The following is a 20,523-nucleotide window of genomic DNA, read 5'->3' as shown; positions in this document are numbered from 1 at the left end:
TTGTCACTGGATGAGCTTTGGGGGGAGGGGGGCGCTACCTGTATAGCATATTTTCAAGGAAACAAGTCCGGTTGCTGATATTTTGTCTAAATATGGTTGAAATAATTGTTGACTAATTCTTCAAAATAATTCAGTTGCAGAAAATTAGTTAGTAGGTCTGTTTTTCTAGGATTAGTGGGTTTATCTTTTACTTAGTCAATGAATTATCTTCTTATTGTAGTGGACCATGTTTACCACTTTCCCCATGTTTTCCACTATTTGTTTGTTGCTTTATTTTAGCTTTAGTAGTTATTTGTTGGCAAACTTACAGATATAACTACCTTCTATGAGGATCTTGCCATTAGTAGCTACCATTTTCCAAATTACAATTCGCAGCTTACTTTTAGGGTCAAGTGGCTATTTGACCCTTTACAAAAGGTCATTTTGTTTTGTGGAACTCTAAAAAAAAAAAAAAAAAAAAAAAATCGGAAAAGGGTCAAATTTGCCACTGTACTCTCACAAATAAGTTATATTTGCCCATCGTTATACTTTTTTGATATATTTATCCTTTCCATCCAACTTTAGGGCCATATTTATCCTTGTACTCTATTTTCGGGCCATATTTGCCCTCCCTCTGTTAAATCTCCTTGCCTCTGCCTTTATTTTCCTACGTGGCGCCTGCATAAAAAAAATTTCTCCCAATTTAAATTAAAAATAAACCCAAATACAAATTGACTGATAAGACTTCATGGCTTTACAGATTAGAATGCTCAGAGGTGGAAGAGAAAATAGGAATTACGAAGGAAACCCAGGCTTTGGATCCTGGATAAATTTAACAAGGGAGACACCACCAATATTTTGTCTGTTGGATGTTTCTATAGGTACTATAGGACTAACAAACAGAGTTCACAATCAAATTCAAAAACAAACCACAAGTAGACTTACGCACAACTCTCTAATTCCTTTGATTGGATGATAATCTGGGAACTAAAATGCACCTTAAAATGTAAATGGGCTTGTCTCATTTTCCTAAAATATGATTATTTCTGGTTCTGTAGAAGAACCATCCAACATTGTCTTATATTCAAAGTAATCTTCATTTTGATTTCACTACTTGCAAAAGGTTTGTGATGAGAGTTCTTAAAGCAGTTGATCGGATATGTTTGTAGTGAGTGTAACTGCTGTTCAGTGGTGTAATGGTGACTGTTTGGAGTTCTTCCGGAAGCATTTCTATAGCGGTGTACCCGTTTTATCTATGTATTATTGTTCTTCAATTTTCTATTTTGGAATTTGAATTTTTGGGATAATGTGAATACTTTGGCAGGGAAGTTGAGAACCCACACAAGACTAGTTTTTTTGCCATGATGAAGAAGACTGTTCAATAAAGTAAGTGAAGAACACAATGGACCGCCGGGGGGAGGAGGGGGGGTGGGTGGGTTTATTTTTAGTTTAAATTGGGAGAAAAACATTCCACGTTGGCGCCACATCATATTATACTAAAAGTGAGAAGTTTCTAAGTTAAAAATTGAATTACAAAAATGCACATCAAATGTTGTATGATCATTTTGCCCTTAACCAAAAACTCTTCTATAAATTTATTATCAATATATCCAAAGTGCTTTAAAAACTCACGTTTATTTTGTAGTAATTGCAGAACCCAAAAGTTGTAACCTATCTCTAAATATTCTATTGCATTTGTTTAATCTTTTGCTCTTTAATTCACTACCACTCCCCTATTTTATCCGTTACAATTCTTCAATTTATCTTTTCCTCCTTTTTTTTTTCTTCATGTTTTCTCCTCCTAATGCTTTAGTTTCCCAAAAGTGATTTAAGTAGGTCTTTATGTCTTCCAAGTAAAGTTATATGATGCATGACAAACTAATAAAGTAAAGAAATATTTCAAAATCCTTCATCATGATAGTTCCCCCTCCTATAGCTAAAGGTGATCACTTATTTTTTCTTTACTTCTTGATTTTTTTGTTTTTATGTTTTTGTTATCTTGAATTTTGATGATTTCCTTTATGTTCTTTTTGTTCAGGGAAAGAAGAGCAGCAAGTAGAAGATTCAAGATTTCATTGAAAATTTCTCAAGATTTAATCTACTGATCAATTTATACTATTTTATTTGATTTTGCCTTTTAATATATTTTGAAACATAATATAAATTGATTGAAAGGTTTCACAAGAGTCTTAAAATTAAAGGTGTTATTTTATTTAATCTTTGCCTATTTTTTATATTTTTGAGATCTCATGTGTATTTATTTGTTTTCTTCTTTTTTTTTTAAAAAAAAATTTTCGGACATTAGAAACATTAAAAAAAAATAGTTTTAAAACCCGTTTTTTTTCTTTTAATTTGAAAATTTGATTTTTTTTAAACCCATTTAAAAAAAAAAGACTAAAAATATGGATTAAAAAACTTAATTTTCTTTTAAAAAAAGATTTTTAAAACCCTTTTAAAAAAAAAAAAAAATGAAAATTTGTTTTTTTTTTTAAAAGTTTTTGAAAAAGAAAAAAAGTGAAAAATGATTTTTCTTTTTAAATATGGAAAAACATGTTAAAAATATGGAAAACTTGATTATTTTTTTAAAATGTCTTAAAAAAATTTATGACACTTTTATGTAGTACTAATTTATTTATATATTTTTGAATATTTTGAAAAAATTAATTATTTTCTTGATTGGTTTTTTAAAACTAAATGTGGAAGACTAGATTTATTTTCAAATTTTTAAGAATCCAGATTTTTAAGAAAAAAAAACATCCTTCTTCAAATTTTAAACTCAATAGGGGAATTATTAGCATAAGTAATGTTGCCTATTTTTTATAGACATTAGAAACTAGGTTTGTGTTTTTGTTTTAGTGAGATCACCACTTTCGAGTAAAATTTATGTATGTAGTACTAATTTATTTATATACTTTGAAAGAAATTGATGATTACAATTTTAAATTCATTTGATTTTTTTGGTAAATTCATTTGATTTTCATTCACATGATATCCTTCAAGATTTTTATTGCCATTTTATGTCTTATAATATCGGTATTTATGTACCATTACTTCATTGTATCTTCTACATTCGGACCGTAGAAAAACATAAATTTTTCGTTTCATTTTTTTTCTCTCTATATATATATAATTATTTTTTGTAGAAAAGGCACGTAATTCATAGATTCATATTATCATGGTCTTCAAAAGAATGTGACATGGCACAACTCTATTTGCCATTTTTTCATTTGTTTTTTGATTTTTGATTTTATTTTTTAACATATTATTACAAAAAAGTCTAAAGTAACTAATACGATATGAGAGAAAGGACCAAGAAACTTTATAATGTCGTAAACGCAAATAATTAAGGTAAAAATATTTATAATATCAACATTTGATACGATTACCTTATTTTCCTATTTCTAGGTTACAAACGCGAACATGTATCTTGATCAATTTGGTGGAAGATGGTGGAAGCTTCAAGAACTCTCGGGTCCATCAAGACAAGTTACTTCATACGGCCCTATTCATCCATTAATTTTCGGCTTAATTGTTTCAAAATGAAATGATATGACATATTCAAATGACCTTAGAACCAGTATTAATTTTTTCTTTTTTTTGATCAACTTGAGAACTATTATTGCATTGTATTTGAATAACTTGAGAATCGTTCACCTCTTCACTTATTATTTTTTTGTAATTACACAAGTAATTATGTATTCTTGTTTGTTTGTCAATCTTTTTTGGTCACTATTCACCCATTTCAACTGTATTTTCCCTTTCAAATTTTCAATTACTTATTACTTACCACGTTGCTCATATTCATATATAAACTATTTGTCGTTGAAACATAAAAAAGCAAGACAATTTTCAAGTGGTTCACCATTCATCAATTTGAGATTGTATTTTTCCCTTTAAATTTGGTGTAACTCATCGCAATCATATTTTAATACTATTTGTATCGTTTAAAAAGTTTGTACTGATCAACATAGGATAAACGTGCAACGCACATGTCCAAAAAATAGTTAGAAAATAAAGATGAGGACAAGGGGATTTAACAGACAAAGGGTGAATATGACCCGAAAATAGAGTATAGGGGCAAATATGGCCCAAAAGTTGGATGGAAAGGGTAAATATATCAAAAGGTATAACGAAGGGCAAATATAGCTTATTTGTGAGAGTACAGGGGCATACATGACCCTTTTAGAAAAAAAAAAGTTTATGACCCTTGTGGGACCTATATATTCAAAAGAAATTGCCAAGTCAGCATTTGTGATTACCTTGCCAAATAGAAGGGCCTTATTGCAATTAAAAGATTGTTAAAACAAATTTGGAAAAAAAAACGATCGGTACATATTTGGAACCAGTTGGTTCTTTTCCCTCCATCTGATCAAGTTTCTCAAACAAGATGGTGTGAAAAAATAGATGCCTTGCAAAAGATTCTTTTTTGAGTTTGAAAGATTTCTGGGTAAGTAATGTATTCCTTCAAACTTTGTTTTGTGATTATTTTGTGGGTGAAATTGAAAAAATCAAGCTTCTCAAACTCTCATGGTGTGGAAAAAAAAAAAAAGATGCCTTGCAAAAGATTCTTGTTTTGAATTGATAGATTTCTGGGGAAGTGATGTATTCTTTCAAGTTTATTTTTGTGTTTATTTTGTGGGTGAAATTGAAAAAATGGGGGAACCATAAAAGTAGAAGATACACCAGAAAAGAGATTTGATAGTTGACGTAGGAGATTTGAGTATTAAAACATAGGAGATATTAGTAGAAGCACAGGAGATTTGTGTATTTAAGTTGTGGATAAACAAGATAAGAGATTTGATTATTGAAGCAGGAGATTTGTGCATTTCAATGTAGGAGATCTAAGGTCAAAACACAAGAGATTTGGGTGTTGAAGTAGAAGATGAACAAAGAAAAGAGATCTAATGACTTAAGTAAGAGATTTATGTTAACAGATAGATCTTTTTTATAAGATGGAAGATATTGGTATTAATTAATTTTTTTTATTTTGCAGGTGATCATCTATAAATAACAATGGGTAATCTGATTATTTACATTGAGTTTGAATTCAAGGAGGATGGGAAGAGAATAGAAAAGACAAGTGCAGTAAGTTGTGAAAGTGGTGAAATACAGGTTCTTGTGGGAAGTAATGAGTGTGACATGATCCTAGAGCATTATAGTCCTATTTTTGTGGAAGAAAAACAACCAGTTGATAAGTTTGCTGAACTTCACTTGAAGCAGAATGTGATTCAAGAGCATTATGTTGCCTCTTGTTTGCTAGCTCCTACCCGTTTAAATGAACATAAGTTTCATGTGCGTGGTGATATAGATTGTTTGATTAATCTGGAGCATAAAACATGTACTTGCAAGGTTTTTCAGATGGATAAGATTCACGTGTGAGCATGCGATAGCAGTTTTGAAACTAACCCCAGGCCAAGACATATGAGAGGAGATATGTAAATTGTGTGATTCTAAGTACTTGAATAAGACGTTAAAAAAAGCTTCGGATAGAATAATTTGTCCTGTTCCTCGTCCAAAAACATGGATGAGACCATCAGAGGAAAAAAGAATGGTTCATCATCCTTCCATAAAATTGCCTAAAGGTCGCAAGAGAGAGAATCGTGTTCCTTCAGTTGGTGAGAATCCAAAGAGGATGAAGCAACGAAGAAGTTGTTCAATATGCAGGCAAACGGGTCACTATAAGACGAAGTGTCCTAGAAGATAACTAATGATACATTGTAATTTGAAGACTGATCTCTTTTGTGGAATAGATCTTTTGTGGTTTACTTATTTCTTATGTTATAAGGATTCTATCTCTTTTGTTATATGATTTTGATCTTTTGCGGCATGGTTATAGATCTCTTTTGGTCTAGATCTCTTGCAGCTTAATGTTTTATCTCTTATGTTATAAGGATTCAATCTCTTTTGTGGACTATATGTTTTATCTCTTATGTTATAGATCGCATTTTATAAACTTTATTATTTCTGAATTAAAGCTCAACTTATATTCTAAGACTTCTTAATCTCTCATGAAATAGATTATGTTTTTGGGTAATCATTCATAATAACTATCAACCTACAGTCTTAATCTCTTATGGACATGCAATAATCTCTTGCGGCATGATTATATATCTCTTAGGACCATGGTTTATATCTCTCGCGTTATATTTAGTGATAACACTTTATAAACTTTATTTTTTCTTAATTCAAGCTCAACTTATATTCTAACACTTCTTAATCTCTCGTGAAATAATAAGCGGGATTATGTTTTTGGATGATCATTCGTAATAACTATCAACTTACAATCTTAATCTCTTATGGACATGAAATAATCTCTTAGGACCATGCTTTATATCTCTCACGTTATATTTAGTGATCGCATTTTATAAATTTTATTTTTTCTTAATTCAAGCTCAACTTATATTCTAACACTTCTTAATCTCTCGTGAAATAATAAGCGGGATTATGTTTTTGGGTGATCATTCGTAATAATTATCAACTTACAATCTTAATCTCTTATGGACATGAAATAATCTCTTGCGACATGATTATATATCTCTTAGGACCATGGTTTAGATCTCTCACGTTATATTTAGTGATCGCATTTTATAAACTGTATTATTTCTTAATTCAAGCTCAAATTATATTCTAACACTTCGTAATCGGGATTATGTTTTTGGGTGATCATTCGTAATAACTATCAACTTCCAATTAATCTCTTATGGACATGAAATAATCTCTTGTGGCATGATTATAGATCTCTTAGGATCATGGTTTATATCTCTCGCGTTATATTTAGTGATCACATTTTATAAACTTTATTTTTTCTTAATTCAAGCTCAACTTATATTCTAACACTTCTTAATCTCTCGTGAAATAATAAGCAAGATTATGTTTTTGGGTAATAATTCGTAATAACTATCAACTTACAATCTTAATCTCTTATGGACATGAAATAATCTCTCACGACAGTATTATAGATCTCTTAGGACCATGGTTTAGATCTCTCGCGTTATATTTAGTGATGGCATTTTATAAATTGTATTATTTCTTAATTCAAGCTCAAATTATATTCCAACACTTCTTAATCGGGATTATGTTTTTGGGTGATCATTCGTAATAACTATCAACTTCCAATCTTAATCTCTTAAGGACATGGGATAATCCTGCGGCATGATTATAGATCTCTTAGGACCATGGTTTTTCTTCATTATATTTAGTGATCCTTTTTGGGAGGATGCCACTTACGAATCAAAAGCAAATTTCATACCTCAACGTTCAAAATAAATTACTTAATAAGACATTCACCATAATTTAGTAGCGAAAATAGGCCCATGCGAACAAGTTTCAAAAGTGCATACCTAAGTGTATCGCATGGATCATGTACAAGTCCCCAAACATATGCAAAATGAACATGCTCATGCAAATGTGATCTTCTTCTAAGCTTCCAAATAGTCTACCTCAATTGGCCATCTTTAAATCTCCCTCGGAGCATCACCTACGATAGTAACAAACTATCGCTTAAAGCTTAGTGGTACATAAACTTAACTAACATTTCATATCAAAAGAGAAGCATAATAAGCACACAATAAATTCTAGGAATAAGCATCAAAATCATCATAAAGTACATAACGAAAGTACAATGGTTTCAAGGTAATGAAATATCAAACAAGTGCTAAATGAAGGTACAATTCTTTCGGGAAGGTAAATATCATATATTAAAATAGTTCAAGATATCAATATTCAAAATCTCGCGGATCAAGAAGCTTTCCAAAGCAATTCCAAGAATTTCCACCATTTGGTTAATTTAATAGTGAGCTATGAATCAAATATAAGTGCAAGAAGTAAGTTCAACACATAAGCTCATTCGAGTTATAGCCAAGTACTCAGTGTACGACACTTCAAAAGAATCACCAAACCATAAGATAGTTCAAGATACTAATATTTCAAATACCAAGTGTCAAGAATGCTTTCGAAGCTAATTCACGAACGTCATTCAATTAGTTAATTTCGCCCAACACATACTTCATGCCATCACATCAAGCACTATCAAATATCAAGAAGGACCGAAGCCCCTATCAAGATGGATCGAAGCCTATATCAAGAAGGACCGAAGCCCCTATCAAGAAGGATCGAAGCCCATATCAAGAAGGACCGAAGCCCATATCAACAAGGATCGTCATCCAATAATCAAGAGAATCATGAGCCATGTTGATAATGGCTTTCCACTCATACTCGAGAATGGACAAAAGTCCATCATCAAGACGAAATGCAAATCCAAAGTCAAGATGGGCAAGATCCGAAATCAAGAAGGGTCGTCACCCCATAATCAAGAAGTCAATAACGCTCAAGCAATCCGTATATGTGGGCGAATTAAGTCGTCTTACAAAAATGCTTTATATAATACCAATGTGATTTTAGCATACTCATAACTCAATTTACAAAATCATACTCTCAATGATCATGTTACCATATTGATGTGTCTCGAGATATTCTTCAGTTGAGTTTCACAAAGCAAGTAAACTATCCAAGTAGCAACAAAACCAATATGCCAACAATTTAAAGTAGATATTATTTCACCAAGATTCAAGCTTCTCACAATATCTCAAACCAAATTAATTGAGAGCGGAGTTCAAGTTTAGGTGCAAACCTTGGAGCTTTAGAGCTTCTAAAGCTCAAACAAACATCAAGAAGTTATAAATCCCAAAGCAGCGATCAAGTAGATATGTCGACTTCCTTAGCCAATTTCTCTTAGCTTGTACAAGAGTATATATATGCCTTAACACACAATAAAATGTCTAATTAAGTTCAATAGTTTCAGCACATCAAAACTAACCACGATATCGGTGAAAATCACGCTAAACTAGCAAAACAATTTTCACTTATCATACCAATCATACCGTCTTGTATTGTGAGTCAGTTTCAAAAGGGTAAACGGCAAAAATAGACTTTGTGGCCTTAATGAAAGTTGTAGATATATGTCTTAGGGTCTCAAATAAATTCAAATCACCCCTATAGCAATTTTGTACAAAAAGATATGCTCAAAATACTAACAGCAATACATGTAGGGTTTGCAAACAAATTTATATACCCATACTTCATCACCCCTTTTCGAGTAAATACAGGAAAAACTGGGTTTTGGAGCCTGAATGAAAGTTGTAGGGATATGAAATAGCTTTCTAGAACATCTTAAATCACTTAAAATGGAGCATTATACAAGGAGTTATGCTGAAAACACTAACGACGGTCCAATTAACGGGTTTGTAACTTACCTCAATCACGTGGAGTTGTTTGGGGCTCAACCAAGGCAAGTCTTGATGATTGATTTAGTGGATGAATATTATGAGAGAAGAGAGGTTTTGGTGTCTTGCTTCCTTGTAGAAAACGAAATTTATGGAGGTAGAGAGGATAAGAGACAAAAGGGAATGTATCTTACTTCATAAGATTGAAAGAAATTAATAAAATAGAAAGGGTATGTATCTTACTTGATAAGATTAAAAGAAAATTATAAAATAAAATAAAAAGGCTTCCCACTTTTATAAATATCTATTTAATCCATCAAATAAATTACTAAGATAATAATAGTGGACAAAAAAGTATCTTACATACTACACCATAACACTTCCACGCAAAGTTGGAGTGTGTTATAGCAATTTCGGCCAAAGTTAGAGTGTGTTTTGAACACTTTTCCCAATAAATTACTAAGATAATAATAGGAGTATCTTACATACTACACCATAACACTTCAAACAAGTTTCACATGTCGTCGAGTTCACATTCAGGAAGTGCGAAGTAAAATATACCCTTACTATCAAGATGTGGTCAATCAAAAATTCAAGTGTTAGTTTAAAAAAATTTCGGGGTGTTACAAGCTCAAATGAAATTTTACAAACCGTAATCGAGTTTTGTCTAAAAAATAGTTGGGGAAACAACAAAAGTGCAACAAACTGAACGTATGCAGCACCCAAAACACATTCAAAATAAGAAAACACAAGTTTAGGCAAACTGAACATATGCAGCAAATACCAACTTAGGCAAAATAAGAAATATTAAGTGAACTGATGCTTAACCTGCAAGAGATTATGATTTAAAACAAGAGATTCTAGAACAAAGCATAAGAGATCCAAGCTTTTCAGTAGCAACCTGTTGTAAACACCCAATAACTTCTCAAGAAAAGAAACTCCCAAGCCTATGTCAATAACACAAACTGATATTTTATCTACCGCCAACTATACAAAGCATGAAAGCATTTAATAGAAAAGACAGTTTAAACAAAACACGAGAGACAATTAGAAATTTAAAATATTTATATTTTCAAGTTGTGCTAGTTGAGTCTTGAAAGCAAAAAGGAACATAAGAAACTATTATCAATTTTTTTTTCTCTTGTTCATCTGACATCCTTTGCTAATTCTAAACAATCATCATGCAAGGCAATTGGAGTAACTACTTCTATTGCACCTTTTCTAGATCGTTGACGCTTGCACGATTGCATTATCAATTCAGCTACTTTATGTTTCCTGTAAAACAACACCACATATTATTAATACTATTAATAATGTATATTTTCGCCATCTTATTAATACCAGTAATAACTTATCAACAACAAAATCATACCTCATTTTCACTTATCATACCAATCATAACGCAAGTGTTGTGGAATTTTTTTTTTTTTTTGAATGCCATCAAACTATTCGGGGTATTGCATTATTCAAAATCAAAGACTTCTTTTCAAGATTGGCTCCAAACCCATCTATCGCTTCATAAGTCCATACTTATTCAGGGAAACAAATTTATATATTTCATTTAACTATACAACGTTATAAAAAAAATTACTCCCTCTGTCTCAAAAAGATTTTCCTACTTTCCTTATTAGTTTGTCCCAGAAAGATTGACACCTTTCTATATTTAGAAACAATTTAACTTTATTAGATGATTTATAACCACACAAATAACTAAAGTTCGTTTTGGATCACACATTTCAAAAGTCTTCCTTTAGTTCTTAAACTCCGTGCTAAGTCAAAGTAGGGCAAACTTTTTGGGAATATTACCTAATAATTAAACTTACCAGAAAAGCATCAGTGAAGTCTCCTATAGTATATGGTTGTGGTTTCTTCTTCTCAGTTGTTTCTAACTTTTTCTTCCATTTGTTTGCCTTTTCATAAAGGTCCTTCCTTAAACTATTAAGTGTCAACTCAAAGCACACTTGACTCCAAGGATATGACGCAAAGAATGTTGAATTTGTCACCCATGCTAGGTAGTACTCAGACACTTTCTTACTATCCACTGCAGCTAATAAGAATGAATGAATTATGTATAAGGCAATAATACCATTTTTTCAGCTTTGTTGAATAACTTTGATCTTGCATTCAAAATCTGTAATAGATCTTCACCCACCAAACAATCCTTTTTATCGTCGTCCCCTTTTAATGAAAAACAATATTCCCTCACCCTACTCACAAAACTCAAACCACGCTGATATATTTGATAGCACTCGCTTTCACTTGGAAAAGGACCCCACTTCATCAGTAACAAGACAAAATTCTTTCATTCCAAAACGTACAGGCTTGTTGCGAATCAAAAATCACATTTCATTTTGTTTCTTTGTCTTGAATTCCCTCAACAACAAATAATGACACAAGACCCCGGAAAGCTATTTTTCCAACAATCAACATTTATGTCAAGGAATTGATCTAGACAGGCCTTATACAAAAAAGGACGTACTGTGTTGGGATCTAACCTTTTAAGGGAATTTCTCAAATTTTCTATAGCAAATCCCATCCTACACCTAACAGTCACTCTACTGGGGAAATAACTGATTTCATCTTAAACCGTTTTAAAAATGAATTTCAACTTCATAGGTGTAGGGGTGGATCGCCATGCAAGTTTTCTTGTATATTTAAGCACACATCAGTAAAGACTTTTCACTAGTTATTGTACAATTTGTATAGTAGGTAGCAAGAACTTCAACTAGTTATACAATAGATATTAAAACACAACATAAGAGATAAACTTTAAACACAAGAGATTATAAAACAAAACATAAGAGATCACCTATTTATCACACATCAGTAAAGACTCTTAACTAGTTATGGTACAAACTATAGACTTTCAACTAGTTATACAAGAGATTTCAAAACAAAACATAAGAGATTTAACTTTAAACACAAGAGATAAGATAAACATAAGAGATGGCTTATTACAACACAATGATCATTAACTGAATTATTAGTTTTCCTGCATATTTAATCACACATCAGTAGACAACTAGCTATGATACGAACTATAGAGACTAGATACATTAGCAAGAACTTCAACTAGAAACTAGTTATAATTCATTGATCGTGCAAATAAATCTTTATATAATAAGAGAGTTATAGTACAACTACAAATAAATCCTATGATAAGCATTAATTTGTAACCCGAAAAATATAATTAACCTTTACAGGCAAAATAGATTTTTCATTTTTTTAAAATCAATTACCCAGATAAGCTTTGAGTTGTGTTGTATTAGCAAAAAAAGAGCAGAGGGGGGCTAGACCTGACCTCAATACAACACATAGCCACATGTGATACTATCACCACACAAAACCAGAAGGCTTACAATTTATTACAGTGCCTCCTGGGATATCCAAAGAGTAAATCATACTAGCTAACAAAAAAGTTGGCCTTCTCATATTTGCACCTAAGGCTAGGCATTTGCCATTTGTCTAACTGAATATGGCCTCTAGCCTATCTAGGTAGATGAAGAAGTGACCGAGTAAGAAGATTCCGAGTGGAAGAATATGCTAATTTGGCTAAGCAATCTGCAACTTGATTCCCTTCTCTAAAGCAATGGCTCACTTGAATCCCAACTTTGTTCTTGATCCTGTTGATGGTGTCAATGACTTGTTTCAGTTTCATGTTTGTGACAAAATTGTTATTCAGCATATTTGCAATTACCATGGAGTCTAATTCTAGGGTAAAATTAGTGTATCCATGTTGATAACACCATTTTACCCCAAACTCAGCTGCCAAAGCCTCTACCATATTACTGCTTCTACAATTGACTGTGATGGAGAATGCCATAATCAGTTCACCCTGACTATTCCTAACAATTCCACCAATGCCTGCCCTGCCACTTTCTTGTAAATAGCTTCCATCAGTATTAAGTTTGATAGTCCCAGCTTGAGAACAACTCCAAGTGACTTGCTTCAATTTTTGGAATGGCCTGAGTTTCTCTACTGTAAGGCAAAAAGTAGGCCAGTGATTAATGTCTTGCAAGTTTTCAAAGGATTTGCTCAAAACAAATTTGATGTGCCCAAAAGCTTGATAAATCATCTTGTTGTAGAGGAAGTAATATCTTTGTCCACCATATTTACAGGCACTCCATTGCTTCTGTATTTTCCAGCAAATGATAGAAGGAGTGATCTTCAGGAGAGTTTTTTGAATGATATTTTCCGGTCTTGTTCTCCACCAAGTGTTGAATATGTTGACAATAGATTGATTGGTATGCTGAATTCCAAGTGGATTTCCCATGATGTTCCAAATGTTCCTTGCTGCTTCCCCTTCTTCAAACACATGATGCATCATGTCATTTTGTGCAATTCTACAACAAAAGCAATTAGTTTGTGAGTTGATATTAAACTTGATAATATCATTAAAATGTACTCTCTTTTTAAATATCCTCCATACCAGAAAGGAAATTTTAAAGGGACTCTATGGTGCCAAAGATTATTAAGAAAGTTGTTTTTTGGCCTTCGATCTCTAACAATCTGCCAGGCAAATTCATTAGTGAACATGCCATTTTCTGAAGGATTCCAATTACAATATCATAAATCAAATTCACAAGGTAATTGGGGATAACAGTGCTTAATTTATCAATATTCCATTAGTTATTTTCAATAAAAGAGTTGATGAGAATCTTGGGAGACTTACCTGGGCCCTGGCATAGCTTGCCAAGGCCCCTATACATGTTCAATTATCCCACTAGAAACTGGAATTTCGTGCTTTAACTTTCCAAATTATGTGAGGTTCAGTTTGTGCTTTGATCTTCATCAAGCTTTTCCAAGTGTGAGAATCAGCAAAAGTGGGAACTTTGCCCACAGGATGTGACCTCTTGCAGTATTTCTTGATTAAGATCTCAGCCCAAAGAGATGGTTGAGTCCTAAATCTCCACCATCTCTTTAGGATCAAGGAATTTGAAATATCATTCATGCTTTTTATGCCAATACCACCTTCCTCTTTTGGGATACACAAATTTCCCACTTATTACTCTAGTGGTATTTATTCTTACCCTCATTATTTCCCCAAAAGAAACTAGCAAAATGTTTCTCCATGAACTCTATGGTACCTTTAGGAGGGTTGAGAGCAGACAGAGTGTACAGAGGCATGGATTGAAGAACATGCTTAATGAGGATGATTTTGCCCCCATGAGAAAGCATATTACTTTGCCACCCATTAAGTCTCTTAACAATTTTGGCAAGCATGCCGTCAAAATAACTGAGATTTTTCTTTCCACTATAAATTGGACAACCCAAATAAGTAAAAAGAAAATTTTTGTCCATATAACCAGTCATTCTTCTCATTCTGTTGATTCTATGAGAAGCTGTATTAGGGGCAGTAGTGAAAAAGCTCTTTTCATTATTCACTTTTTGCCCAGAGGTTTTCTCATACCTCCTAATCTGATGCTTAATGAGTTTGATGGACTTATTGTTTCCCCCACCGAAAATCACTATATCATCAGCATAAGCTAGATGATTAATGATAAGGCCATTATGATTCATCTTTGAAAGGAGTGAAGTGCTCATTGGAGTTGCGATAGTTCAACATTCTAGAAAGAATCTCTGAACCAATAATGAAATGGGAAGGGGAGAGGGGATCTCCCTGTTTTAATCCATGAGAAGAGCTAAAAAATCCAACTCTAGTACCATTAATGAGAATGGAATACTAGACATTGGCAATAATCCTCCAGATCATATCCAACCAAATACCAGAGAAACCAAACCTTTTCATAACACTCATTAAAAATTTCCATGACATTTTATCATAGGCCTTCGCCATGTCAAGCTTCAAAATCAAATTACCTCTTTTGTTGTGTTGCTCAATACTTTGGACAATCTCTTGAGTGAGTAAAACATTCTCAGTGATTAATCTACCTTTAACAAAGCCATTTTGATTTTCAGAATTTAATCTCCCCAACAGAGGATTAAGCCTATTAGAAAGAATTTTGGAGATAATTTTACAGGTGAAATTACTCAAACTAATAGGCCTAAGTTCAGCAAAATTAGAGGGAGAATCTATTTTCGAGATAAGAATCAAACAGGTGTGAGAATAAAATTTTGTGAGATTCTTTCCTCTAAAGAATTCATGAACATAGTTCACTATATCATTTTGAATAATGTTCCAACATTTGTGAAAAAATATACCTAAGTAGCCATCAAGACCTACTGCACTTGAAGCAGTCATGCTGAAGACTGCATTCTTGACTTCATCTATGTCAGGAATTGCTATTAGTTTGCTGTTGTCTTCATCTGTAATACAAGGGTTCATATAATTCAAAATCATTAAAATCATGAGGAGTGTTAAAGAGCTTTTCAAAGTGATGTATAGCTGCTTTGACAATCTTGACATTTCTTTGGACCCATTTGTTTCTGTGATTCTTAATTCTGTGCAGTTGGAGTCTTCTCCTCCTCTCTCTAATAACACTATGGAAATATTTTGTCTTTGAATCCCTTTCCTCAAACCATCTTGCTTGAGCTTTCTGCTTCAAAATGTTATCTTGAAGGTTCATCCATTTGATATACTCAAGTTGCCCTTTATTCAAACCTTCCCTGCTCTGATCACTAGTATTGAGAAGATCAGCTTCTTCCAGATTGTGCATTTTGATTTCCCAATCATTCACATGATCAAAGATATTTCCAACCTCATTCATTGACCAGGAACTAAGTTTCTTCTTTGAAGATCTTTAGTTTCTGCTGTAAAATCCATTGAGCATTTCCAGTGATGCTAATGTTCCAGCTATCTTCCACAAGTTGCATGAAAGAAGGTTGCTCAACCTAGAAATCTAAGAATTTAAAATATTTAACACTACTTTGGGAACTAGTTTATGATGGTCTGACCCAACTCTAGCGAGGTGTCTGACGATATTAGTCTAGAAAAAGGTTGCCCATTCATCATTAATGAATACTCTGTCAAGTCTCTTCCAAATTCTTTTCCTTGGTATCCAGTTGTTGCACCAAGTGTACCTAGGTCCCATAAAACCCAAGTCTGAGACTTCACAAGCCTCCATACACTTGCTAAAATCAAAACTTTTGTACATTTATGTGGTCTTCCACCAAGCTTTTCATCAGGATCAAGGATGACATTAAAGTCCCCACTGATACACTATGGCCCCTGAATAAAGTTGGTGAACTCTTTCCAAATCATCCCAAAGACCTTTTCTTTCCAAAGCAATGCATTTAGCATAAACTGCAATGATGAAAATCTCTTTCACAAAGTGGAGTTGTGCATCTTGATAGTGATTTGTTGCTCAGTGTTGTAGATAACTGAAGTGTTGTAATTTCCAGCCCAGAAGAACCAGATTTGTCCTTCATATTGGTAAGACTGTGGTGAAAACCAAAATACTTCATGTATTTATCAATTTTGCTTATATTCAAGAAAGGTTCAAGAATAGCAACAAAATCAACTTTGTGAATTCTTATGAGATTCTTAAGCCTGTGGTTGGCTTTTTTGGTTCTTACTCCTCTAATATTCCAGAAAATTGCATTAATCATGGACACTAGATGGCAGTCTTTTTTGTATCCTTTGCTTTAACAGCATTGAAATTGTTTTCTTTCTTCTTCTTTCCTCTCTTCTTATTCCTGCTCTTTTTGTTGATCACAGGAGAGAATTCAGAAGTGTCATCAGTGGTCTGTTGTTGTAGTTGTTCTTCAGAAACAACCACAGTAACTCTGTTAGCAGAGGTCACCTCAAACTGGAGGTCAGTATCTTTCTTGCTTTTGTTGCTAGTTTACTGCTTCTGATTACTTTCATAATTGAGATCAACCACCAAGTCCAAGCCTGGCATATTTTTAATCACTAAAGGAAGACTTCCAGACTTCTCTAAGCTGTTATTCACATATGTTTGTAAAGCTAAACTCTGTTTGGTACTATCATCATCATTGGTTGTTAGTTATTCCTTGTCTTTACAAGAATTATTGTCCAACTTTGTATCATCCTGCTGAATTGGGTCATTCAGATCCATTTCTTCTCTGTGGAGCTCATTTTTTCCATCTTCTTTATCAACATTTAAAGTTATGGGAGTATTGGCAACATTTGAATTAATGGGAGTACTGGATATCGTATTTATCATCATTTGGATTTACGAGAGCAACTGAATTAACCTCAACATCTTTGTCCTTAGTAGCAGGTTTAGAAGAAAAAAATCTTGTTTCTATACTTGTCAACCTGTTGAACAAAATTAGGCTCGAGGAAAACTTTGGATTTCTTTTTAGAGAGCTTCTTCTTTTTTGATTTCTTTTTCTTTGTGTTGGTCCTATCAATGATACTAGGATCAGCCTCCTGAGTAGATTGAACATCCTTGATAGGTAGATTCTCCTTAGCTTCACCATTCACTTGATCCTTCTTAGCATCAGCCTTCACCACACTAGTACCTTCTTCAGTTTTTTTCTCTATGGCCTTAGCCTTCTCACCATCTTCAAAACTTTATTCACTACTAATCTAATCAACCTTATCACTTTCCATAGTTTGTTCATCAATTTTTTTGTTTTTCAGCAGCCTTTTTCTTTTCTAAAACTCTACAGTTTGCCATATGTGACCAAGTTTTTTGCAGTGTTTACAATACTTGGGAATTCCTTCATATTCCAACTTTTGCATAAAACTAGTTTGAGGAGCATTTTCATGGATCAAACCAATATAAACAGGATCAGGTTTAGACTTGAGTAAGTCAAATTTCCACTCTAACTTTGGCCATACTTGGCCTAGTTCTACCTCTAGTTGCCAAATCCAACTCTAACGGGTTGCCAAATCCAACTGAGCTAACAACTTGCTTAATGTAATGCCAAGTATGCATATGTAAGGGTAATTTAGGAAGAAGAACCCATATGGGAGCAATAGGCAAGTCTTTTTCCGGTTTGAAATTCGATGACCATTTTTTAAGCCACATTTGTTGTCCCTCCATTTCTATAACTCACCTAAACCAAATGCCATTGAAGTCTTCCTCGTTGGTGAAATCAAGGAAAACGTTGAAGTTGTCATAGACCCCAATCATAGCGGTGCCTTTAATCGGGATCAATTCGTTGAATTTGGAACGGAGTTTGTCAATTTGGGGTCGGGGTTTAAGGAACCTACCAACAATTGTGAGTCTACACTCAGCAACCATGATTCCTTGGTAGTCAGAGGTTTAAACATCACTGCTAGAACACTGCTATGAGTAGTGTGTTGTGCTTGGACTAATTCTTTTAGTTGTCGAGGGTGTATGGTAGATAAGTTTGGGGATGAGCTGATTGTATTGGCGTAGGAGTCTTTATCTTTAATTGGAACTGTAGGTGTGCTCGCCCCATGGATAGGAGTCTGTTGGCTGACCAGACGCGCCTTATCGGCAGCATCCGGCAGGTCCATTAGGACGGAGCATGTGTTAAACTTGCTGGTGAAGATAGCTGTTGAGGGAAATTTCAAAGAGAGGGCATGTTAATTACAAAGCTAGTTATGCAATCACTACCTTTTCGAATCACTTTTTGTAAACTTTGTGAATTTTGGGTAGGACAATTATTATTAGTCTCTCCTCAATATCATGAAAAGTTTTGTACACCAAATTCAAATTGCAACATTTGATACATTATATTAATGATCAATGGACGTTCTATTGATTTTCTTATCAAATTTGAGTTTTACTTTTTCTTGAAGAAAAGTCAAAGTATAATATAATTGCTTTTACTTTTCCTGAAAGAAAAATATAATTCTCTTCTATCTTTTGCTAATCCTTGTCTTGGAGGAAAAGTTTTGACATCTATAAATCGAAGACATCTTTCCCACAACTAAAACACACAAAAAAGCATCCACAATGTAGTCATTAAAGAGTTTTGTTTAGGGGGAGATTATTCTCTCAATAGGATTTATGCTTTTTATATTTGTTTTTCAATATGTAGGTCAATTGACCAAATCATATTATCATATTATGCCTTTTTAGTATATTTTGTTCGTTGTCTGATTTATCGTCATTCAAGGTTTTGTAATTGTAAGCTTCCGCATGATGCCCTGATTATTTCGATCTCAACAAGTGGTATCAGCGCCAATGGTTCAACGAGATTGAAAACAGGTTCAAAATAGATTCAGATCATGTTGCAGCATATTGACGATAATGAAGATTTTTTATCCAATAAGTAAATAAAAAGTCTGAAGAGCTACATGTGGAGACGAAGTTTCAACCATATTTCTAACATTCTTTGTTGCTGCATCTTTGAAAATAAAAATAAAAATATTTTAAAACGATTTTTAACCCATAATATTTTTAACCATGGCAAAAAGTAGTGATGAAGATTATGTGAGGAAGACGGTTCAAGTTTTGTCAAGAAAATCCAGGCCAAAAGGGGAGATTTGTTAGGGATTTTGTCCTGATTTTCTTACCAAATTTGAGTTTTACTTTTCCCTTGAAGGAAAGTCAAAGTATTAACATAATTGCTTTTACTTTTCATGAAAGAAAAATATAATTCTCTTTCATATTTGGCTAATCATAGTCTTGGAGAAAAAGTTTTGTACATCTATAAATTGAAGACATCCTTCCCACAACTGGAACACACAGAAAAGCATCCACAATGTAGTCATTAAAGAGTTTTGTTTAGGGGGAAATTATTCTCTCAATAAGATTTATGCTTTTTATGGTTGTTTTTCAATATGTAGGTCACTTGACCAAATCATATTATCATGTTATGCCTTTTTAGTATATTTTATTCTTTATCTAATTCATCGTCGTTCAAGGTTTTACAATTGCGAAGCTTAGCGCACGACATCGATTATTTCAATCCCAACAAGTTCAAGTCATTTAAAAATAAATTATAAAATTGTTAAACTTGGCAACATTATTGCTTCCTTTTTCAGTAATTCTATTAAAACCTATATATATATATATATATATATATATATATATATATATATATATATATATATATATATATATATATACACTACTTGTACTACTTGTTTGCAATTTTGTAGCTGTTTGTGGAATATTAATTAAGCAAAAATATAACAATATATAAGCAATAGAGTGACTAATATATAAGAGAAGGCGAAGCACGAAGATAGACCTTCTTTTCATCGTGGTCGTTTATTTCTTTTGTTTGCTTTTGATGCAATGCGAACTTCTAAAAAGCGCTGCGGAAATTTGCTCCTCTTAGGCTTGGAATCAACAGTGCCTGCGAGACGAACTTTCCCGAAGTAGGCTCTTAGCTTGCAATGTTTTGTAAGTAGCTCAAGGAGGCAACTTGCCAGCAGCTTCTGAAAAGCCTCGCAGCAGCTTCCTTTTTTATATAAATAGGAAGTCAATTCAGTTCATTTGTACACATCAAATGAAAGAGCAATAAAATATAT

The sequence above is a fragment of the Lycium ferocissimum genome, chromosome 12 (genome assembly GCF_029784015.1).
Source record: "Lycium ferocissimum isolate CSIRO_LF1 chromosome 12, AGI_CSIRO_Lferr_CH_V1, whole genome shotgun sequence".
Lineage (NCBI taxonomy): Eukaryota > Viridiplantae > Streptophyta > Magnoliopsida > Solanales > Solanaceae > Lycium > Lycium ferocissimum.
Note: the sequence above shows the minus strand (reverse complement) of the source record.